The 25,404-nt window shown below is 43.4% G+C and overlaps 1 long non-coding RNA gene across 50 annotated transcripts in view; it reads right to left on the bottom strand.

The window, feature by feature from the left end:
- LOC307185334 overlaps positions 1-25,404 on the bottom strand; it is a 3,778,167-nt gene that overhangs the window by 1,052,691 nt on the left and 2,700,072 nt on the right. For all 50 annotated transcript variants that reach the window (XR_013827964.1, XR_013827965.1, XR_013827990.1 and 47 more), the window contains 4 exons: positions 19,665-19,750; positions 18,085-18,166; positions 14,926-15,007; positions 13,346-13,427 (listed from right to left, as the gene is read on the bottom strand). This is a non-coding gene — a long non-coding RNA (uncharacterized lncRNA). The remainder of the gene's footprint in view (positions 1-13,345; positions 13,428-14,925; positions 15,008-18,084; positions 18,167-19,664; positions 19,751-25,404) is intronic.

The following is a 25,404-nucleotide window of genomic DNA, read 5'->3' as shown; positions in this document are numbered from 1 at the left end:
CCAAACAGGTGGGCACTGGAAGTCAATACCACAAAAGATATCACTTCGCATCAGTCAGAAGAGCCATCCTCATAAAGCGTAAACAACAGAAATGCAGGACAGGGCAACGAGAAGAGGGAGCCCTGTGAGACTTATAGTGGAAATGTATATTGCCAACGGCCATTCTGGAGAAGTGTATTGTGTTTACTAAAGCATCTACAAAATGAGCTACAGAGCATAGGGCACTTGCACTCATGGGCGTATATCTTGGGAAAAACAAAAATCGAGAGGACACAGGCACCCCAATGTTTACCCCCTCTCTGTGTAAAAGATCCTCGACTAGGATATAACTTAAATGTCTCTGGAGGGAAAAAATGGATAGAGATGTGGTACTTAGGTAGAGTGGAATATTATTCAGCCTGGAAATCAATGAAATATGGCCAGTTGTAACAACTCCGGAGGAGTTACGTATGATCATTCTAAGTGACAGAATTCAAAAAGAAAAAGACACATATCATAAGATATCACTTAAAGGTGGAATCCAAAATGGCTACACATGAAATAAATTACAAAACAAAAACATAGTCAAATATGTAGAAAACACGCATAAGGCTGCTAAACGGGAAAGGTGGGGAGGGGTGAGGCATCATCCAGGAGGTTGAAATTAGCAAAGATACCATTCCAAATACCAAACTGATAATCAACAAGGCCTACACGGTAGCTAAAAGAACTGCACTCAGCACACTCAAGTCACCGGAAAAGAATATATACGACTGGTAAGAATCTGAAAAAGAATTTATTGATGTCTCTCTGTACGTGAATCAAGTGGATGTACAGCAGCAAGAAACAGAGCTTTGAAAATCAGCTGTAACCAATATAGTAATAAATTGAAAAAAATAAACGACAGAGAGACAGAGAAAACCTCTTACAACTTTTCCTCAGGGACGGTGATGCAACATGGATTGAACACATCTAGACCCACAGCAGGATGAGACATAAGGCTGGAAACTGTTTGCGCTAAGAGAAATGTGAGGTTGGGTGAGGAAATGCACACCCTTTAAAGTAATACTACCTGGTACCCATTCAATGGGCCCCAAATCTGCAGGTTCAAGGGATCTTCCTACAGCTAAAACATGCATGGAAAACCCAGAGGACTGTACACCATGTGATCGGGAGATGTGTCTAAAATGCACCTCATTTATCCTCTCCTGGTGCTCCTGTTCACCATTCCAGCCACGCTACTTAGAATCTCCCCACTTGGAGAATCAGCACATTTAAACTTCTGTTTCACACATTTTGCAAATTGTGAGGAGGATGAACGGGAAGAGGGGGAACCAATGAGAGAAGAGTTGTAGGGGTTTGGACGGGCACATATCACTCTAATTTCCCATTAAGAATAAGAATTAAAGAAAGGCTCAGCCTGCCTCGCCGGAGCCAAAATAGGGCCTGAAGCAATCCTGCGGGTTTGAGGCCAGCTCACAAAAGAGCAACTTAAAAAATGGAGCTCAGGGTCACTGCAATTCACAAACCTGCAGAGTTATAAATGAAAACTAACGTCCAAAAATATGTTGAGGTAAGGCAAAGAAGAGGATCTGAATGCAAGACAGAATTGCAAGAAACAGATTTCAAGAGATAGATTGGACTCGTCTTTAACGCACATGAAAAGCGGCAGAATTTCGACAATGATGCAGTTGGCCCAAAAGGGCGTATGCGTTTTTTCCTGATTATATCCAGGAAAAAACGCATACGCACTTTATGGGCAACGAAGCAAGCAAGCAATGCAAATGTGCACAACAAAGAAGTCTCACTTCCCACCGGTCAAAAGGGCCATCCTAAAAAATTGTAAAAACCAGAAATGCAGGACAGGCCATGGAGAACAGGGAGCCTTTATACGCTGATGGGCAGTGTGTGAACTGCCGAGAGCCACTCTGGAGAAGTGTATGGTGGTTCCTAAATCATCTAAAAAACAGAGCTACAGAGCATAGGACTCTTCCAATCATGGGAGTATATCTAGGGAAGTCTAAAAATCAACAAGACACAAGCACACCACAGTTTAGGGCTACTCTGTTTACAAGAACCTCAACTTCAGTACACCTTAAATATCCCAGGAAAGAGAACAATGGATAAAGAAGATGTGGTACTTATGTACAATGGAATATCTCTTCACCATGAAATCAATGTAATAAGGCTAGTAGAAGGATAAAGAGTGGATTTAGGTCCGATAATACTACTTGAAATAAGTCAAACAGAAAAAGAAACATATCATAAGATATCACTTATAGAGGGAGGGTAAATATGGCTGCACAAGAAATGAATTACAGAACAGAACAGTGTCTCACATTTAGAAAACACACTTATGTCAGCTTAAGGGGAAAGGAGAGGTGGGGTGATGCATAAAACCAGAGTTTGAAATTAGCACAGATACCGTTCAATAAACCAAATAGGTATTAGACAAGATCTACACCTTGCTCAATGAACTGGCCTCAACACACCCTATACACCGCAGAGAAATATATCTGAGGAATAAGAATCTTAAAACCCATGTATTGATATATCTCCATAAGGGAATCAAGTGTGTGCAGAGCGGCACAAACACAGCAGTGAAAAGGAGCTAAACCCCATTATAGAAATAAATTTTAAAAACAAAACGCTGAAACAATGAAAGAGAGAAAAATTCTTACAAAATTCGCTCAGGGGCTGTGATGCAACCTGGATTGACCACATATAAACCCAAAGCTGGATAAGACATAAGGCTGGACACTTGGGGCTGACAGGATTGGTGAGCTTTGGTGAGCAACTGCCGAAAGTTTAATGCAATACTTCATGCTACTCAGTCCAAGGGTCCCAACACTCCAGGTTGAAGGGAATCTTCCTACAGCTAAACCATGCTTGGGAAACCCAGAGACTGGTATACCATATGATCGGGAAAGGTTTCTAAAACGCACCTCATTTTTCCTCTCCTGGGGCTCCGGATCGACATTCCAGCCGCTTTACTAACAACATCCCCACATGGAGTCAATGCCTTTAAGTTCTGGTATCGCACAGTCTGCAGTTAGTGCAGAGGATGAATGGGAATAGGGGGAACCAGTGAGAAACTAGCTGTAGCGGTTTCAATGGGCACATGTCACTCTAATATCACATCAGTAAGAAGAATTAACCAAAGGCACAGCAAGGTGCCCCAGAAGAAAAATAGGGCTTCAAGGAATCCTGTGGTTACGGGGCAAGACCACAAAAATAAGAGCTAAAAAATGGAGCTAAGGGCCACTGCAATTCAAAAACCTGCAGAGTTATAAAGGCCAACTATTTTTAAAAAATATATTGAGGTAAGGCTATGAAGAGGCATTGAAAGCAAGGCAGAATTGCAGGAAACCGATTTCAGGAGGTAGACTGGAATTGCATTGAAAACATATGAAGAGAGTCAGAAACTCGACAATGATGCACTTGGCCAAAAAGGGCATATGGGTTTTTTCCTGAATATATTCAGGAAAAAACGCATACGCCCTTTTTGGCCAACCAAGCAAGCTTGCAAAGGAAATCTGCACTACAATGAAGTCTCACTTCCACCTGGTCAAAAGGGCCATCTGAAAAAAGTGTAAAATCCATAAAGGCACGACAGGCCATGGAGAACTGGGAGCCTTCTTATGCTGATGGGCGGGATGTAAATTGCCAACAGCCACTCTGGATAAGTGTATGGTGTTTCCTGAAACATCTAAAAAACAAAGCAACAGAGCCTAGGGCACTTCCACTTATGGTCCTATAGCTTAGGGAAATTAAAATCAAAAAGACACAGCCACCCCAAAGATTGGGACGCCTCTGTTTACAAGAACCTCGTTTACCGTACAAGTTCAATATCGCAGAAAGTGAAAAATGGATAAAGAACTTGTGGTACTTACGTACAATGCAATATCACTAAGCAATGAAATCTATGTCATCAGGCCCGTAGCAGCATAATGAGTGGATTCAGGTATGATGATTCGAACTGAAATAAGTCACACAGAAAAGAAACATCATAAGTTATCACTAATACACAGAATGTGAACTTGGCTACACATGAACTGAATTACAAAACAGAACAGTGTCTCAAGTTTAGAAAACCAGCTTATGCTTGCGTAACGGGGAAGGTGAGTTGGGGTGCTGCATAAAACCAGAGATTGAAATGAGCACAGATAAAGTTCCTTAAGCCAAATATGGAATAGACAAGAGCTACTCCTTGCTCAACGAAATGGACTAAACACCGCATATTAAACGCCTAAGAATGTACCTGACTAGTAAGTATCTTAAAACCTATGGATTGCTATGTCTCCAAAAGAGAATCAAGCGTGTGTACAGGGGCATAAACGCAGCAGTGATAGGATTGGAGAGGTTCGGTGAGCAAATGAAGACCCTTTGAGTCATATTGCATGGTACCCATTCCACGGGTCTCAACTCTCCAGGTTTAAGGTATTCTTCCTTCAGCTAAAACATGCATGTGGAACCCAGAGTATGATCAACCATGTGAACGGGAGACGTGTTCAAATATGTCTCAGTTTTCCTCCCCTGGTACTCGGGTGCAACATTCCAGACGCTTTACTAACACTCTCCCCACTTGGAGAGTCAGCGCCTTTAAACTCCTGTTTGGCCCAGTTTGCAATTTCTGCGGAAGATGAACAGGAATAGCGAGAACCAATGAGAGGCTAGCTGGAGGTGTCTGGACGGGCAAATTTAACTCTCATTTCCCACCAGGAAGAGGAAATAACCAAAGGCTCAGTGTGCCGTGCCGGAACCAGATTAGGGCCTGAAGTCATCCTGCGGTGTTGCGGCCAGCTCACAAGAAAGCGAGTTGAAGAAAGGAGCTCAGGGGCACTGTAATTCACAAACCTGCAGAGTTATAAATGACAGCTATCGTCCAAAAATAGACTGAAGTAAGGCTGCCAAGAGGACTTGAAAGCGGGGCAGAATTGCAGGAAACCGATTTCAGGAGGTAGACTGGAATTGCATTGAAAGCATAGGAAAAGAGGCAGAACGTCCACAATGATGCACTTGGCCAAAAAGGGCGTATGCGTTTTTTCCTAAATATATTCAGGAAAAAACGCATACGCCCTTTTTGGCCAACCAAGCAAGCTTGCAAAGGAAATCTGCACTACAATGAAGTCTCACTTCCCCCCGGTCAAAAGGGCCATCTGAAAAAAGTGTAAAATCCAGAAAGGCAGGACAGGCCATGGAGAACTGGGAGCCTTGTTATGCTGAAGGGCGGGATGTAAATTGCCAACAACCACTCGGGAGAAGTGTATGGTGTTTCCTGAAACATCTAAAAAACAAAGCAACAGAGCCTAGGGCACTTCCACTTATGGTCCTATAGCTTAGGGAATTTAAAATCAAAAAGACACAGCCACCCCAAAGTTTCGAAAGGCTCTGTTTACAAGAACCTCGATTACAGTACAAGTTCAACATCGCAGAAAGTGAAAAATGGATAAAGAAGTTGTGGTATTTACTTACAAAGCAATATCACTCAGCAATGAAATCTGTGTCATCAGGCCCTTAGCCGCACAATGAGTGGATTCAGGTATGATGATTCTAACTGAAATAAGTCACACAGAAAAAGAAACATCATAAGATATCAGTAATACACGGAATGTAAACTTGACTACACAGGAACTGAATTACAGAACAGAACAGGGTCTCAAATTTAGAAAACCAACTTATGCTTGCTTAAGGGTAAAGGTGAGTTGGGGTGCTGCATAAAATCAGAGATTGAAATGAGCACAGATAAAGTTCCTTAAGCCAAATATGGAATAGACAAGAGCTACTCCTTGCTCAATGAAATGGACTCAACACCGCATATTAAACGCCTAAGAATGTACCTGACTAGTAAGTATCTTAAAACCTCTGGATTGCTATGTCTCCGAAAGAGAATCAAGCATGTGTACAGGGGCATAAACGCAGCAGTGATAGGATTGGAGAGGTTCGGTGAGCAAATGAAGACCCTTTGAAGTCATATTGCATGGTACCCATTCCACGGGTTTCAACTACCCAGGTTTAAGGTATTCTTCCTTCAGCTAAAACATGTATGTGGAACCTAGAGTATGATCAACCATGTGATCGGGAGACGTGTTCAAATATGTCTCAGTTTTCGTACCCTGGTACTCGGGTGCAACATTCCAGACGCATTACTAACACTCTCCCCACTTGGAGAGTCAGCGCCTTTAACGTCCTGTTTGGCCCAGTTTGCAATTTCTGCGGAAGATGAACAGGAATAGCGAGAACGAATGAGAGACTAGCTGGAGGTGTCTGGACGGGCAAATTTAACTCTCATTTCCCACCAGGAAGAGGAAATAACCAAAGGCTCAGTGTGTCGTGCCGGAACCAGATTAGGGCCTGAAGCCATCCTGCGGTGTTGCGGCCAGGTCACAAGAAAGCGAGTTGAAGAAAGGAGCTCAGGGGCACTGTAATTCACAAACCTGCAGAGTTTATAAATGACAGCTATCGTCCAAAAATTGACTGAAGTAAGGCTGCCAAGAGGACTTGAAAGCGGGGCAGAATTGCAGGAAACCGATTTCAGGAGGTAGACTGGAATTGCATTGAAAGCATAGGAAAAGAGGCAGAACGTCCACAATGATGCACGTGGCCAACAAGGGCGTATGCGTTTTTCCTGAATATATTCAGGAAAAAACGCATACGCCCTTTTTGGCCAACCAAGCAAACTTGCAAAGGAAATCTGCACTACAATGAAGTCTCACTTCTCCCCGGTCAAAAGGGCCATCTGAAAAAAGTGTAAAATCCAGAAAGGCAGGACAGGCCATGGAGAACTGGGAGCCTTGTTATGCTGATGGGCGGGATGTAAATTGCCAACAGACACTCAGGAGAAGTGTATGGTGTTTCCTGAAACATCTAAAAAACAAAGCAACAGAGCCTAGGGCACTTCCACTTATGGTCCTATAGCTTAGGGAAATTAAAATCAACAAGACACAGCCACCCCAAAGTTTGGGACGCCTCTGTTTACAAGAACCTTGTTTACCGTACAAGTTCAATATCACAGAGAGTGAAAAATGGATAAAGAACTTGTGGAACTTACGTACAATACAGTATCACTCAGCAATGAAATCTATGTAATCAGGCCCGTAGCAGCATAATGAGTGGATTCAGGTACGATGATTCTAACTGAAATAAGTCACACAGAAAAAGAAACATCATAAGATATCAGTAATACACGGAATGGAAACTTGGCTACACAGGAACTGAATTACAAAACAGAACAGGGTCTCAAATTTAGAAAACCAACTTATGCTTGCTTAAGGGTAAAGGTGAGTTGGGGTGCTGCATAAAACCAGAGATTGAAATGAGCACAGATAAAGTTCCTTAAGCCAAAAATGGAATAGACAAGAGCTACTCCTTGCTCAACGAAATGGACTCAACACCGCATATTAAACGCCTAAGAATGTACCTGACTAGTAAGTATCTTAAAACCTATGGATTGCTATGTCTCCGAAAGAGAATCAAGCATGTGTACAGGGGCATAAACGCAGCAGTGATAGGATTGGAGAGGTTCGGTGAGCAAATGAAGACCCTTTGAAGTCATATTGCATGGTACCCATTCCACGGGTTTCAACTACCCAGGTTTAAGGTATTCTTCCTTCAGCTAAAACATGCATGTGGAACCTAGAGTATGATCAACCATGTGATCGGGAGACGTGTTCAAATATGTCTCAGTTTTCGTACCCTGGTACTCGGGTGCAACATTCCAGACGCTTTACTAACACTCTCCCGACTTGGAGAGTCAGTCCCTTTAACCTCCTGTTTGGCCCAGTTTCCAATTTCTGCGGAAGATGAACAGGAATAGCGAGAACCAATGAGAGGCTAGCTGGAGGTGTCTGGACGGGCAAATTTAACTCTCATTTCCCACCAGGAAGAGGAATTAACCAAAGGCTCAGCGTGCCGTGCCTGAACCAGATTAGGGCCTGAAGTCATTCTGCGGTGTTGCGGCCAGCTCACAAGAAAGCGAGTTGAAGAAAGGAGCTAAGGGGCACTGTAATTCACAAACCTGCAGAGTTATAAATGACAGCTATCGTCCAAAAATAGACTGAAGTAAGGCTGCCAAGAGGACTTGAAAGCGGGGCAGAATTGCAGGAAACTGATTTCAGGAGGTAGACTGGAATTGCATTGAAAGCATAGGAAAAGAGGCAGAACGTCCACAATGATGCACTTGGCCAAAAAGGGCGTATGCGTTTTTACCTGAATATATTCAGGAAAAAACCCATATGCACTTTTTGGCCAACCAAGCAAGCTTGCAAAGGAAATCTGCACTACAAAGAAGTCTCACTTCCCCCCGGTCAAAAGGGCCATCTGAAAAAAGTGTAAAATCCAGAAAGGCAACAGGCCATTGAGAACTGGGAGCCTTGTTATGCTGATGGGCGGGATGTAAATTGCCAAGAGACACTAGGAGAAGTGTATGGTGTTTCCTGAAACATCTAAAAAACAAAACAACAGAGCCTAGGGTACTTCCACTTATGGTCCTATAGCTTAGGGAAATTAAAATCAAAAAGACACAGCCACCCCAAAGTTTGGGAAGCCTCCGTTTACAAGAACCTCGTTTACCGTACAAGTTCAATATCACAGAAAGTGAAAAATAGATAAAGAACTTGTGGTACTTACGTACAATGCAGTATCACTCAGCAATGAAATCTATGTCATCAGGGCCGTAGCAGCATAATGAGTGGATTCAGGTACGATGATTCTAACTGAAAGAAGTCACACAGAAAAAGAAATATCATAAGATATCAGTAATACACGGAATGGAAACTTGGCTACACAGGAACTGAATTACAGAACAGAACAGGGTCTCAAATTTAGAAAACCAACTTATGCTTGCTTAAGTGTAAAGGTGAGTTGGGGTGCTGCATAAAACCAGAGATTGAAATGAGCACAGATAAAGTTCCTTAAGCCAAATATGGAATAGACAAGAGCTACTCCTTGCTCAACGAAATGGACTCAACACCGCATATTAAACGCCTAAGAATGTACCTGACTAGTAAGTATCTTAAAACCTATGGATTGCTATGTCTCCGAAAGAGAATCAAGCATGTGTACAGGGGCATAAACGCAGCAGTGATAGGATTGGAGAGGTTCGTGAGCAAATGAAGACCCTTTGAAGTCATATTGCATGGTACCCATTCCACGGGTTTCAACTACCCAGGTTTAAGGTATTCTTCCTTCAGCTAAAACATGCATGTGGAACCCAGAGTATGATCAACCATGTGATCGGGAGACGTGTTCAAATATGTCTCAGTTTTCGTACCCTGGTACTCGGGTGCAACATTCCAGACGCTTTACTAACACTCTCCCCACTTGGAGAGTCAGTCCCTTTAACCTCCTGTTTGGCCCACTTTGCAATTTCTGTGGAAGATGAACAGGAATAGCGAGAACCAATGAGAGACTAGCTGGAGGTGTCTGGATGGGCAAATTTAACTCTCATTTCCCACCAGGAAGAGGAATTAACCAAAGGCTCAGCGTGCCATGCCAGAACCAGATTAGGGCCTGAAGCCATTCTGCGGTGTTGCGGCCAGGTCACAAGAAAGCGAGTTGAAGAAAGGAGCTCAGGGTCACTGTAATTCACAAACCTGCAGAGTTATAAATGACAGCTATCGTCCAAAAATTGACTGAAGTAACGCTGCCAAGAGGACTTGAAAGCGGGGCAGAATTGCAGGAAACCGATTTCAGGAGGTAGACTGGAATTGCATTGAAAGCATAGGAAAAGAGGCAGAACGTCCACAATGATGCACTTGGCCAAAAAGTGCGTATGCATTTTTTCCTGAATATATTCAGGAAAAAACGCATACGCCCTTTTTGGCCAACCAAGCAAACCTGCAAAGGAAATCTGCACTACAATGAAGTCTCACTTCTCCCCGGTCAAAAGGGCCATCTGAAAAAAGTGTAAAATCCAGAAAGGCAGGACAGGCCATGGAGAACTGGGAGCCTTGTTATGCTGATCGGCAGGATGTAAATTTCCAACAGACACTCAGGAGAAGTGTATGGTGTTTCCTGAAACATCTAAAAAACAGAGCAACAGAGCCTTGGGCACTTCCACTTATGGTCCTATAGCTTAGGGAAATTAAAATCAAAAAGACACAGCCACCCCAAAGTTTGGGACGCCTCTGTTTACAAGAACCTCGTTTACAGTACAAGTTCAACATCGCAGAAAGTGAAAAATGGATAAAAAAGTTGTGGTATTTACTTACAAAGCAATATCACTCAGCAATGAAATCTGTGTCATCAGGCCCTTAGCAGCACAATGAGTGGATTCAGGTATGTTGATTCTAACTGAAATAAGTCACACAGAAAAAGAAACATCATAAGATATCAGTAATACACGGAATGGAAACTTAGCTACACAGGAACTGAATTACAGAACAGAACAGGGTCTCAAATTTAGAAAACCAACTTATGCTTGCTTAAGGGGAAAGGTGAGTTGGGGTGCTGCATAAAACCAGAGATTGAAATGAGCACAGATAAAGTTCCTTAAGCCGAATATGGAATAGACAAGAGCTACTCCTTGCTCAACGAAATGGACTCAACACCGCATATTAAACGCCTAAGAATGTACCTGACTAGTAAGTATCTTAAAACCTATGGATTGCTATGTTTCCGAAAGAGAATCAAGCATGTGTACAGGGGCATAAACGCAGCAGTGATAGGATTGGAGATGTTCGGTGAGCAAATGAAGACCCTTTGAAGTCATATTGCATGGTACCCATTCCACGGGTTTCAACTACCCAGGTTTAAGGTATTCTTCCTTCAGCTAAAACATGCATGTGGAACCTAGAGTATGATCAACCATGTGATCGGGAGACGTGTTCAAATATGTCTCAGTTTTCGTACCCTGGTACTCGGGTGCAACATTCCAGACGCTTTACTAACACTCTCCCGACTTGGAGAGTCAGTCCCTTTAACCTCCTGTTTGGCCCAGTTTGCAATTTCTGTGGAAGATGAACAGGAATAGCGAGAACCAATGAGAGACTAGCTGGAGGTGTCTGGACGGGCAAATTTAACTCTCATTTCCCACCAGGAAGAGGAATTAACCAAAGGCTCAGCGTGCCGTGCTGGAACCAGATTAGGGCCAGAAGCCATCCTGCGGTGTTTCAGCCAGCTCACAAGAAAGCGAGTTGAAGAAAGGAGCTCAGGGGCACTGTAATTCACAAACCTGCAGAGTTATAAATGACAGCTATCGTCCAAAAATTTACTGAAGTAAGGCTGCCAAGAGGACTTGAAAGCGGGGCAGAATTGCAGGAAACCAATTTCAGGAGGTAGACTGGAATTGCATTGAAAGCATAGGAAAAGAGGCAGAACGTCCACAATGATGCACTTGGCCAAAAAGGGCGTATGCGTTTTTTCCTGAATATATTCAGGAAAGAACGCATACGCCATTTTTGGCCAACCAAGCAAGCTTGCAAAGAAATCTGCACTACAATGAAGTCTCACTTCCCCCTGGTCAAATGGGCCATCTGAAAAAAGTGTAAAATCCAGAAAGGCAGGACAGGCCATGGAGAACTGGGAGCCTTGTTATGCTGATGGGCGGGATGTAAGTTGCCAACAACCACTCGGGAGAAGTGTATGGTGTTTCCTGAAACATCTAAAAAACAAAGCAACAGAACCTAGGGCACTTCCACTTATGGTTCTATAGCTTAGGGAAATTAAAATCAAAAAGACACAGCCACCCCAAAGTTTCGAACGGCTCTGTTTACAAGAACCTCATTTACAGTACAAGTTCAACATCGCAGAAAGTGAAAAATGGATAAAGAAGTTGTGGTATTTACTTACAAAGCAATATCACTCAGCAATGAAATCTGTGTCATCAGGCCCTTAGCAGCACAATGAGTGGATTCAGGTATGATGATTCTAACTGAAATAAGTCACACAGAAAAAGAAACATCATAAGATATCAGTAATACACGGAATATAAACTTGGCTACACAGGAACTGAATTACAGAACAGAACAGGGTCTCAAATTTAGAAAACCAACTTATGCTTGCTTAAGGGGAAAGGTGAGTTGGGGTGCTGCATAAAACCAGAGATTGAAATGAGCACAGATAAAGTTCCTTAAGCCAAATATGGAATAGACAAGAGCTACTCCTTGCTCAACGAAATGGACTCAACACCGCATATTAAACGCCTAAGAATGTACCTGACTAGTAAGTATCTTAAAACCTATGGATTGCTATGTCTCTGAAAGAGGATCAAGCATGTGTACAGGGGCATAAACGCAGCAGTGATAGGATTGGAGAGGTTCGGTGAGCAAATGAAGACCCTTTGAAGTCATATTGCATGGTACCCATTCCACGGGTTTCAACTACCCAGGTTTTAGGTATTCTTCCTTCAGCTAAAACATGCATGTGGAACCCAGAGTATGATCAACCATGTGATCGGGAGACGTGTTCAAATATGTCTCAGTTTTCGTACCCTGGTACTCGGGTGCAACATTCCAGACGCTTTACTAACACTCTCCCCACTTGGAGAGTCAGCGCCTTTAACCTCCTGTTTGGCCCAGTTTGCAATTTCTGCGGAAGATGAACAGGAATAGCGAGAACCAATGAGAGACTAGCTGGAGGTGTCTGGACAGGCAAATTTAACTCTCATTTCCCACCAGGAAGAGGAAATAACCAAAGGCTCAGTTTGCCGTGCCGGAACCAGATTAGGGCCTGAAGCCATCCTGCGGTGTTGCGGCCAGCTCAAAAGAAAGCGAGTTGAAGAAAGGAGCTCAGGAGCACTGTAATTCACAAACCTGCAGAGTTATAAATGACAGCTATCGTCCAAAAATATACTGAAGTAAGGCTGCCAAGAGGACTTGAACGCGGGGCAGAATTGCAGGAAACCGATTTCAGGAGGTAGACTGGAATTGCATTCAAAGCATAGGAAAAGAGGCAGAACGTCCACAATGATGCACTTGGCCAAAAAGGGCGTATGCGTTTTTTCCTGAATATATTCAGGAAAAAACGCATACGCCCTTTTTGGCCAACCAAGCAAGCTTGCAAAGGAAATCTGCACTACAATGAAGTCTCACTTCCCCCCGGTCAAAAGGGCCATCTGAAAAAAGTGTAAAATCCAGAAAGGCAGGACAGGCCATGGAGAACTGGGAGCCTTGTTATGCTGAAGGGCGGGATGTAAATTGCCAACAACCACCCGGGAGAAGTGTATGGTGTTTCCTGAAACATCCGAAAAACAAAGCAACAGAGCCTAGAGCACTTCCACTTATGGTCCTATAGCTTAGGGAATTTAAAATCAAAAAGACACAGCCACCCCAAAGTTTCGAAAGGCTCCGTTTACAAGAACCTCGTTTACAGTACAAGTTCAACATCGCAGAAAGTGAAAAATGGATAAAAAAGTTGTGGTATTTACTTAAAAAGCAATATCACTCAGCAATGAAATCTGTGTCATCAGGCCCTTAGCAGCACAATGAGTGGATTCAGGTATGTTGATTCTAACTGAAATAAGTCACACAGAAAAAGAAACATCATAAGATATCAGTAATACACGGAATGTAAACTTGGCTACACAGGAACTGAATTACAGAACAGAACAGGGTCTCAAATTTAGAAAACCAACTTATGCTTGCTTAAGGGGAAAGGTGACTTGGGGTGCTGCATAAAACCAGAGATTGAAATGAGCACAGATAAAGTTCCTTAAGCCGAATATGGAATAGACAAGAGCTACTCCTTGCTCAACGAAATGGACTCAACACCGCATATTAAACGCCTAAGAATGTACCTGACTAGTAAGTATCTTAAAACCTATGGATTCCTATGTCTCCGAAAGAGAATCAAGCATGTGTACAGGGGCATAAACGCAGCAGTGATAGGATTGGAGATGTTCGGTGAGCAAATGAAGACCCTTTGAAGTCATATTGCATGGTACCCATTCCACGGGTTTCAAATACCCAGGTTTAAGGTATTCTTCCTTCAGCTAAAACATGCATGTGGAACCTAGAGTATGATCAACCATGTGATCGGGAGACGTGTTCAAACATGTCTCAGTTTTCGTACCCTGGTACTCGGGTGCAACATTCCAGACGCTTTACTAACACTCTCCCGACTTGGAGAGTCAGTCCCTTTAACCTCCTGTTTGGCCCAGTTTGCAATTTCTGTGGAAGATGAACAGGAATAGCGAGAACCAATGAGAGACTAGCTGGAGGTGTCTGGATGGGCAAATTTAACTCTCATTTCCCACCAGGAAGAGGAATTAACCAAAGGCTCAGCGTGCCATGCCAGAACCAGATTAGGGCCTGAAGCCATTCTGCGGTGTTGCGGCCAGGTCACAAGAAAGCGAGTTGAAGAAAGGAGCTCAGGGGCACTGTAATTCACAAACCTGCAGAGTTATAAATGACAGCTATCGTCCAAAAATTGACTGAAGTAACGCTGCCAAGAGGACTTGAAAGCGGGGCAGAATTGCAGGAAACCGATTTCAGGAGGTAGACTGGAATTGCATTGAAAGCATAGGAAAAGAGGCAGAACGTCCACAATGATGCACTTGGCCAAAAAGTGCGTATGCATTTTTTCCTGAATATATTCAGGAAAAAACGCATACGCCCTTTTTGGCCAACCAAGCAAACCTGCAAAGGAAATCTGCACTACAATGAAGTCTCACTTCTCCCCGGTCAAAAGGGCCATCTGAAAAAAGTGTAAAATCCAGAAAGGCAGGACAGGCCATGGAGAACTGGGAGCCTTGTTATGCTGATCGGCAGGATGTAAATTTCCAACAGACACTCAGGAGAAGTGTATGGTGTTTCCTGAAACATCTAAAAAACAGAGCAACAGAGCCTTGGGCACTTCCACTTATGGTCCTATAGCTTAGGGAAATTAAAATCAAAAAGACACAGCCACCCCAAAGTTTGGGACGCCTCTGTTTACAAGAACCTCGTTTACAGTACAAGTTCAACATCGCAGAAAGTGAAAAATGGATAAAAAAGTTGTGGTATTTACTTAAAAAGCAATATCACTCAGCAATGAAATCTGTGTCATCAGGCCCTTAGCAGCACAATGAGTGGATTCAGGTATGTTGATTCTAACTGAAATAAGTCACACAGAAAAAGAAACATCATAAGATATCAGTAATACACGGAATGGAAACTTGGCTACACAGGAACTGAATTACAGAACAGAACAGGGTCTCAAATTTAGAAAACCAACTTATGCTTGCTTAAGGGGAAAGGTGAGTTGGGGTGCTGCATAAAACCAGAGATTGAAATGAGCACAGATAAAGTTCCTTAAGCCGAATATGGAATAGACAAGAGCTACTCCTTGCTCAACGAAATGGACTCAACACCGCATATTAAACGCCTAAGAATGTACCTGACTAGTAAGTATCTTAAAACCTATGGATTGCTATGTTTCCGAAAGAGAATCAAGCATGTGTACAGGGGCATAAACGCAGCAGTGATAGGATTGGAGATGTTCGGTGAGCAAATGAAGACCCTTTGAAGTCATATTGCATGGTACCCATTCCACGGGTTTCAACTACCCAGGTTTAAGGTATTCTTCCTTCAGCTAAAACATGCATGTGGAACCTAGAGTATGATCAACCATGTGATCGGGAGACGTGTTCAAATATGTCTCAGTTTTCGTACCCTGGTACTCGGGTGCAACATTCCAGACGCTTTACTAACACTCTCCCGACTTGGAGAGTCAGTCCCTTTAACCTCCTGTTTGGCCCAGTTTGCAATTTCTGTGGAAGATGAACAGGAATAGCGAGAACCAATGAGAGACTAGCTGGAGGTGTCTGGACGGGCAAATTTAACTCTCATTTCCCACCAGGAAGAGGAATTAACCAAAGGCTCAGCGTGCCGTGCTGGAACCAGATTAGGGCCAGAAGCCATCCTGCGGTGTTTCAGCCAGCTCACAAGAAAGCGAGTTGAAGAAAGGAGCTCAGGGGCACTGTAATTCACAAACCTGCAGAGTTATAAATGACAGCTATCGTCCAAAAATTTACTGAAGTAAGGCTGCCAAGAGGACTTGAAAGCGGGGCAGAATTGCAGGAAACCAATTTCAGGAGGTAGACTGGAATTGCATTGAAAGCATAGGAAAAGAGGCAGAACGTCCACAATGATGCACTTGGCCAAAAAGGGCGTATGCGTTTTTTCCTGAATATATTCAGGAAAGAACGCATACGCCATTTTTGGCCAACCAAGCAAGCTTGCAAAGAAATCTGCACTACAATGAAGTCTCACTTCCCCCTGGTCAAATGGGCCATCTGAAAAAAGTGTAAAATCCAGAAAGGCAGGACAGGCCATGGAGAACTGGGAGCCTTGTTATGCTGATGGGCGGGATGTAAGTTGCCAACAACCACTCGGGAGAAGTGTATGGTGTTTCCTGAAACATCTAAAAAACAAAGCAACAGAACCTAGGGCACTTCCACTTATGGTTCTATAGCTTAGGGAAATTAAAATCAAAAAGACACAGCCACCCCAAAGTTTCGAACGGCTCTGTTTACAAGAACCTCATTTACAGTACAAGTTCAACATCGCAGAAAGTGAAAAATGGATAAAGAAGTTGTGGTATTTACTTACAAAGCAATATCACTCAGCAATGAAATCTGTGTCATCAGGCCCTTAGCAGCACAATGAGTGGATTCAGGTATGATGATTCTAACTGAAATAAGTCACACAGAAAAAGAAACATCATAAGATATCAGTAATACACGGAATATAAACTTGGCTACACAGGAACTGAATTACAGAACAGAACAGGGTCTCAAATTTAGAAAACCAACTTATGCTTGCTTAAGGGGAAAGGTGAGTTGGGGTGCTGCATAAAACCAGAGATTGAAATGAGCACAGATAAAGTTCCTTAAGCCAAATATGGAATAGACAAGAGCTACTCCTTGCTCAACGAAATGGACTCAACACCGCATATTAAACGCCTAAGAATGTACCTGACTAGTAAGTATCTTAAAACCTATGGATTGCTATGTCTCTGAAAGAGGATCAAGCATGTGTACAGGGGCATAAACGCAGCAGTGATAGGATTGGAGAGGTTCGGTGAGCAAATGAAGACCCTTTGAAGTCATATTGCATGGTACCCATTCCACGGGTTTCAACTACCCAGGTTTTAGGTATTCTTCCTTCAGCTAAAACATGCATGTGGAACCCAGAGTATGATCAACCATGTGATCGGGAGACGTGTTCAAATATGTCTCAGTTTTCGTACCCTGGTACTCGGGTGCAACATTCCAGACGCTTTACTAACACTCTCCCCACTTGGAGAGTCAGCGCCTTTAACCTCCTGTTTGGCCCAGTTTGCAATTTCTGCGGAAGATGAACAGGAATAGCGAGAACCAATGAGAGACTAGCTGGAGGTGTCTGGACAGGCAAATTTAACTCTCATTTCCCACCAGGAAGAGGAAATAACCAAAGGCTCAGTTTGCCGTGCCGGAACCAGATTAGGGCCTGAAGCCATCCTGCGGTGTTGCGGCCAGCTCAAAAGAAAGCGAGTTGAAGAAAGGAGCTCAGGAGCACTGTAATTCACAAACCTGCAGAGTTATAAATGACAGCTATCGTCCAAAAATATACTGAAGTAAGGCTGCCAAGAGGACTTGAACGCGGGGCAGAATTGCAGGAAACCGATTTCAGGAGGTAGACTGGAATTGCATTCAAAGCATAGGAAAAGAGGCAGAACGTCCACAATGATGCACTTGGCCAAAAAGGGCGTATGCGTTTTTTCCTGAATATATTCAGGAAAAAACGCATACGCCCTTTTTGGCCAACCAAGCAAGCTTGCAAAGGAAATCTGCACTACAATGAAGTCTCACTTCCCCCCGGTCAAAAGGGCCATCTGAAAAAAGTGTAAAATCCAGAAAGGCAGGACAGGCCATGGAGAACTGGGAGCCTTGTTATGCTGAAGGGCGGGATGTAAATTGCCAACAACCACCCGGGAGAAGTGTATGGTGTTTCCTGAAACATCCGAAAAACAAAGCAACAGAGCCTAGAGCACTTCCACTTATGGTCCTATAGCTTAGGGAATTTAAAATCAAAAAGACACAGCCACCCCAAAGTTTCGAAAGGCTCCGTTTACAAGAACCTCGTTTACAGTACAAGTTCAACATCGCAGAAAGTGAAAAATGGATAAAAAAGTTGTGGTATTTACTTAAAAAGCAATATCACTCAGCAATGAAATCTGTGTCATCAGGCCCTTAGCAGCACAATGAGTGGATTCAGGTATGTTGATTCTAACTGAAATAAGTCACACAGAAAAAGAAACATCATAAGATATCAGTAATACACGGAATGTAAACTTGGCTACACAGGAACTGAATTACAGAACAGAACAGGGTCTCAAATTTAGAAAACCAACTTATGCTTGCTTAAGGGGAAAGGTGACTTGGGGTGCTGCATAAAACCAGAGATTGAAATGAGCACAGATAAAGTTCCTTAAGCCGAATATGGAATAGACAAGAGCTACTCCTTGCTCAACGAAATGGACTCAACACCGCATATTAAACGCCTAAGAATGTACCTGACTAGTAAGTATCTTAAAACCTATGGATTCCTATGTCTCCGAAAGAGAATCAAGCATGTGTACAGGGGCATAAACGCAGCAGTGATAGGATTGGAGATGTTCGGTGAGCAAATGAAGACCCTTTGAAGTCATATTGCATGGTACCCATTCCACGGGTTTCAAATACCCAGGTTTAAGGTATTCTTCCTTCAGCTAAAACATGCATGTGGAACCTAGAGTATGATCAACCATGTGATCGGGAGACGTGTTCAAACATGTCTCAGTTTTCGTACCCTGGTACTCGGGTGCAACATTCCAGACGCTTTACTAACACTCTCCCGACTTGGAGAGTCAGTCCCTTTAACCTCCTGTTTGGCCCAGTTTGCAATTTCTGTGGAAGATGAACAGGAATAGCGAGAACCAATGAGAGACTAGCTGGAGGTGTCTGGATGGGCAAATTTAACTCTCATTTCCCACCAGGAAGAGGAATTAACCAAAGGCTCAGCGTGCCATGCCAGAACCAGATTAGGGCCTGAAGCCATTCTGCGGTGTTGCGGCCAGGTCACAAGAAAGCGAGTTGAAGAAAGGAGCTCAGGGGCACTGTAATTCACAAACCTGCAGAGTTATAAATGACAGCTATCGTCCAAAAATTGACTGAAGTAACGCTGCCAAGAGGACTTGAAAGCGGGGCAGAATTGCAGGAAACCGATTTCAGGAGGTAGACTGGAATTGCATTGAAAGCATAGGAAAAGAGGCAGAACGTCCACAATGATGCACTTGGCCAAAAAGTGCGTATGCATTTTTTCCTGAATATATTCAGGAAAAAACGCATACGCCCTTTTTGGCCAACCAAGCAAACCTGCAAAGGAAATCTGCACTACAATGAAGTCTCACTTCTCCCCGGTCAAAAGGGCCATCTGAAAAAAGTGTAAAATCCAGAAAGGCAGGACAGGCCATGGAGAACTGGGAGCCTTGTTATGCTGATCGGCAGGATGTAAATTTCCAACAGACACTCAGGAGAAGTGTATGGTGTTTCCTGAAACATCTAAAAAACAGAGCAACAGAGCCTTGGGCACTTCCACTTATGGTCCTATAGCTTAGGGAAATTAAAATCAAAAAGACACAGCCACCCCAAAGTTTGGGACGCCTCTGTTTACAAGAACCTCGTTTACAGTACAAGTTCAACATCGCAGAAAGTGAAAAATGGATAAAAAAGTTGTGGTATTTACTTAAAAAGCAATATCACTCAGCAATGAAATCTGTGTCATCAGGCCCTTAGCAGCACAATGAGTGGATTCAGGTATGTTGATTCTAACTGAAATAAGTCACACAGAAAAAGAAACATCATAAGATATCAGTAATACACGGAATGGAAACTTGGCTACACAGGAACTGAATTACAGAACAGAACAGGGTCTCAAATTTAGAAAACCAACTTATGCTTGCTTAAGGGGAAAGGTGAGTTGGGGTGCTGCATAAAACCAGAGATTGAAATGAGCACAGATAAAGTTCCTTAAGCCGAATATGGAATAGACAAGAGCTACTCCTTGCTCAACGAAATGGACTCAACACCGCATATTAAACGCCTAAGAATGTACCTGACTAGTAAGTATCTTAAAACCTATGGATTGCTATGTCTCTGAAAGAGGATCAAGCATGTGTACAGGGGCATAAACGCAGCAGTGATAGGATTGGAGAGGTTCGGTGAGCAAATGAAGACCCTTTGAAGTCATATTGCATGGTACCCATTCCACGGGTTTCAACTACCCAGGTTTTAGGTATTCTTCCTTCAGCTAAAACATGCATGTGGAACCCAGAGTATGATCAACCATGTGATCGGGAGACGTGTTCAAATATGTCTCAGTTTTCGTACCCTGGTACTCGGGTGCAACATTCCAGACGCTTTACTAACACTCTCCCCACTTGGAGAGTCAGCGCCTTTAACCTCCTGTTTGGCCCAGTTTGCAATTTCTGCGGAAGATGAACAGGAATAGCGAGAACCAATGAGAGACTAGCTGGAGGTGTCTGGACAGGCAAATTTAACTCTCATTTCCCACCAGGAAGAGGAAATAACCAAAGGCTCAGTTTGCTGTGCCGGAACCAGATTAGGGCCTGAAGCCATCCTGCGGTGTTGCGGCCAGCTCAAAAGAAAGCGAGTTGAAGAAAGGAGCTCAGGGGCACTGTAATTCACAAACCTGCAGAGTTATAAATGACAGCTATCGTCCAAAAATATACTGAAGTAAGGCTGCCAAGAGGACTTGAACGCGGGGCAGAATTGCAGGAAACCGATTTCAGGAGGTAGACTGGAATTGCATTCAAAGCATAGGAAAAGAGGCAGAACGTCCACAATGATGCACTTGGCCAAAAAGGGCGTATGCGTTTTTTCCTGAATATATTCAGGAAAAAACGCATACGCCCTTTTTGGCCAACCAAGCAAGCTTGCAAAGGAAATCTGCACTACAATGAAGTCTCACTTCCCCCCGGTCAAAAGGGCCATCTGAAAAAAGTGTAAAATCCAGAAAGGCAGGACAGGCCATGGAGAACTGGGAGCCTTGTTATGCTGAAGGGCGGGATGTAAATTGCCAACAACCACCCGGGAGAAGTGTATGGTGTTTCCTGAAACATCTAAAAAACAAAGCAACAGAACCTAGGGCACTTCCACTTATGGTCCTATAGCTTAGGGAAATTAAAATCAAAAAGACACAGCCACCCCAAAGTTTGGGACGCCTCTGTTTACAAGAACCTCGTTTACAGTACAAGTTCAACATCGCAGAAAGTGAAAAATGGATAAAGAAGTTGTGGTATTTACTTACAAAGCAATATCACTCAGCAATGAAATCTGTGTCATCAGGCCCTTAGCAGCACAATGAGTGGATTCAGGTATGATGATTCTAACTGAAATAAGTCACACAGAAAAAGAAACATCATAAGATATCAGTAATACACGGAATGGAAACTTGGCTACACAGGAACTGAATTACAGAACACAACAGGGTTTCAAATTATAAAAACAACTTATGCTTGCTTAAGGGGAAAGGTGAGTTGGGGTGCTGCATAAAACCAGAGATTGAAATGAGCACAGATAAAGTTCCTTAAGCCAAATATGGAATAGACAAGAGCTACTCCTTGCTCAACGAAATGGACTCAACACCGCATATTAAACGCCAAAGAATGTACCTGACTTGTAAGTATCTTAAAACCTATGGATTGCTATGTCTCCGAAAGAGAATCAAGCATGTGTATAGGGGCATAAACGCAGCAGTGATAGGATTGGAGAGGTTCGGTGAGCAAATGAAGACCCTTTGAAGTCATATTGCATGGTATCCATTCCACGGGTTTCAACTACCCAGTTTTAAGGTATTCTTCCTTCAGCTAAAACATGCATGTGGAACCTAGAGTATGATCAACCATGTGATCGGGAGACGTGTTCAAATATGTCTCAGTTTTCGTACCCTGGTATTCGGGTGCAACATTCCAGATGCTTTACTAACACTCTCCCGACTTGGAGAGTCAGTCCCTTTAACCTCCTGTTTGGCCCAGTTTGCAATTTCTGCGGAAGATGAACAGGAATAGGGAGAACCAATGAGAGACTAGCTGGAGGTGTCTGGACGGGCAAATTTAACCCTCATTTCCCACCAGGAAGAGGAATTAACCAAAGGCTCAGCGTGCCGTGCCGGAACGAGATTAGGGCCTTAAGACATCCTGCGGTGTTGCGGCCAGCTCACAAGAAAGCGAGTTGAAGAAAGGAGCTCAGGGGCAGTGTAATTCACAAACCTGCAGAGTTATAAATGACAGCTATCGTCCAAAAATATACTGAAGTAAGGCTGCCAAGAGGACTTGAAAGCGGGGCAGAATTGCAGGAAACCGATTTCAGGAGGTAGACTGGAATTGCATTGAAAGCATAGGAAAAGAGGCAGAACGTCCACAATGATGCACTTGGCCAAAAAGGGCGTATGCGTTTTTTCCTGAATATATTCAGGAAAAAACGCATACGCCCTTTTTGGCCAACCAAGCAAGCTTGCAAAGGAAATCTGCACTACAATGAAGTCTCACTTCCCCCCGGTCAAAAGGGACATCTGAAAAAAGTGTAAAATCCAGAAAGGCAGGACAGGCCATGGAGAACTGGGAGCCTTGTTATGCTGACGGGCGGGATGTAAATTGCCAACAACCACTCGGGAGAAGTGTATGGTGTTTCCTGAAACATCTAAAAAACAAAACAACAGAACCTAGGGCACTTCCACTTATGGTCCTATAGCTTAGGGAAATTAAAATCAAAAAGACACAGCCACCCCAAAGTTTGGAACGGCTCTGTTTACAAGAACCTCGTTTACAGTACAAGTTCAACATCGCAGAAAGTGAAAAATGGATAAAGAAGTTGTGGTATTTACTTACAAAGCAATATCACTCAGCAATGAAAACTGTGTCATCAGGCCCTTAGCAGCACAATGAGTGGATTCAGGTATGATGATTCTAACTGAAATAAGGCACACAGAAAAGGAAACATCATAAGATATCAGTAATACACGGAATGTAAACTTGGCTACACAGGAACTGAATTACAGAACAGAACAGGGTCTCAAATTTAGAAAACCAACTTATGCTTGCTTAAGGGGAAAGGTGAGTTGGGGTGCTGCATAAAACCAGAGATTGAAATGAGCACAGATAAAGTTCCTTAAGCCAAATATGGAATAGACAAGAGCTACTCCTTGCTCAACGAAATGGACTCAACACCGCATATTAAACGCCTAAGAATGTACCTGACTAGTAAGTATCTTAAAACCTATGGATTGCTATGTCTCCGAAAGAGGATCAAGCATGTGTACAGGGGCATAAACGCAGCAGTGATAGGATTGGAGAGGTTCGGCGAGCAAATGAAGACCCTTTGAAGTCATATTGCATGGTACCCATTCCACGGGTTTCAACTATCCAGGTTTTAGGTATTCTTCCTTCAGCTAAAACATGCATGTGGAACCCAGAGTATGATCAACCATGTGATCGGGAGACGTGTTCAAATATGTCTCCGTTTTCGTACCCTGGTACTCGGGTGCAACATTCCAGATGCTTTACTAACACTCTCCCGACTTGGAGAGTCAGTCCCTTTAACCTCCTGTTTGCCCCAGCTTGCAATTTCTGTGAAAGATGAACAGGAATAGCGAGAACCAATGAGAGACTAGCTGGAGGTGTCTGGACGGGCAAATTTAACTCTCATTTCCCACCAGGAAGAGGAATTAACCAAAGGCTCAGTGTGTCGTGCCGGAACCAGATTAGGGCCTGAAGCCATCCTGCGGTGTTGCGGCCAGCTCAAAAGAAAGCGAGTTGAAGAAAGGAGCCCAGGGGCACTGTAATTCACAAACCTGCAGAGTTATAAATGACAGCTATCGTCCAAAAATAGACTGAAGTAAGGCTGCCAAGAGGACTTGAAAGCGGGGCAGAATTGCAGGAAACCGATTTCAGGAGGTAGACTGGAATTGCATTGAAAGCATAGGAAAAGAGGCAGAACGTCCACAATGATGCACTTGGCCAAAAAGGGCGTATGCGTTTTTTCCTGAATATATTCAGGAAAAAACGCATACGCCCTTTTTGGCCAACCAAGCAAGCTTGCAAAGGAAATCTGCACTACAATGAAGTCTCACTTCCCCCTGGTCAAAAGGGCCATCTGAAAAAAGTTTAAAATCCAGAAAGGCAGGACAGGCCATGGAGAACTGGGAGCCTTGTTATGCTGAAGGGCGGGATGTAAATTGCCAACAACCACTCGGGAGAAGTGTATGGTGTTTCCTGAAACATCTAAAAAACAAAGCAACAGAGCCTAGGGCACTTCCACTTATGGTCCTATAGCTTAGGGAATTTAAAATCAAAAAGACACAGCCACCCCAAAGTTTCGAACGGCTCTGTTTACAAGAACCTCATTTACAGTACAAGTTCAACATCGCAGAAAGTGAAAAATGGATAAAGAAGTTGTGGTATTTACTTACAAAGCAATATCACTCAGCAATGAAATCTGTGTCATCAGGCCCTTAGCAGCACAATGAGTGGATTCAGGTATGATGATTCTAACTGAAATAAGTCACACAGAAAAAGAAACATCATAAGATATCAGTAATACACGGAATGGAAACTTGGCTACACAGGAACTGAATTACAGAACAGAACAGGGTCTCAAATTTAGAAAACCAACTTATGCTTGCTTAAGGGGAAAGGTGAGTTGGGGTGCTGCATAAAACCAGAGATTGAAATGAGCACAGATAAAGTTCCTTAAGCCAAATATGGAATAGACAAGAGCTACTCCTTGCTCAACGAAATGGACTCAACGCCGCATATTAAACGCCTAAGAATGTACCTGACTAGTAAGTATCTTAAAACCTATGGATTGCTATGTCTCCGAAAGAGGATCAAGCATGTGTACAGGGGCATAAACGCAGCAGTGATAGGATTGGAGAGGTTCGGTGAGCAAATGAAGACCCTTTGAAGTCATATTGCATGGTACCCATTCCACGGGTTTCAACTACCCAGGTTTTAGGTATTCTTCCTTCAGCTAAAACATGCATGTGGAACCCAGAGTATGATCAACCATGTGATCGGGAGACGTGTTCAAATATGTCTCAGTTTTCGTACCCTGGTACTCGGGTGCAACATTCCAGACGCTTTACTAACACTCTCCCCACTTGGAGAGTCAGCGCCTTTAACCTCCTGTTTGACCCAGTTTGCAATTTCTGCGGAAGATGAACAGGAATAGCGAGAACCAATGAGAGACTAGCTGGAGGTGTCTGGACAGGCAAATTTAACTCTCATTTCCCACCAGGAAGAGGAAATAACCAAAGGCTCAGTGTGCCGTGCCGGAAACAGATTAGGGCCTGAAGCCATCCTGCGGTGTTGCGGCCAGCTCAAAAGAAAGCGAGTTGAAGAAAGGAGCTCAGGGGCACTGTAATTCACAAACCTGCAGAGTTATAAATGACAGCTATCGTCCAAAAA

Source organism: Stenella coeruleoalba (assembly GCF_951394435.1).
Source record: "Stenella coeruleoalba genome assembly, chromosome: 4".
NCBI lineage: Eukaryota > Metazoa > Chordata > Mammalia > Artiodactyla > Delphinidae > Stenella > Stenella coeruleoalba.
This window is presented reverse-complemented; position numbering and strand designations above follow the sequence as displayed.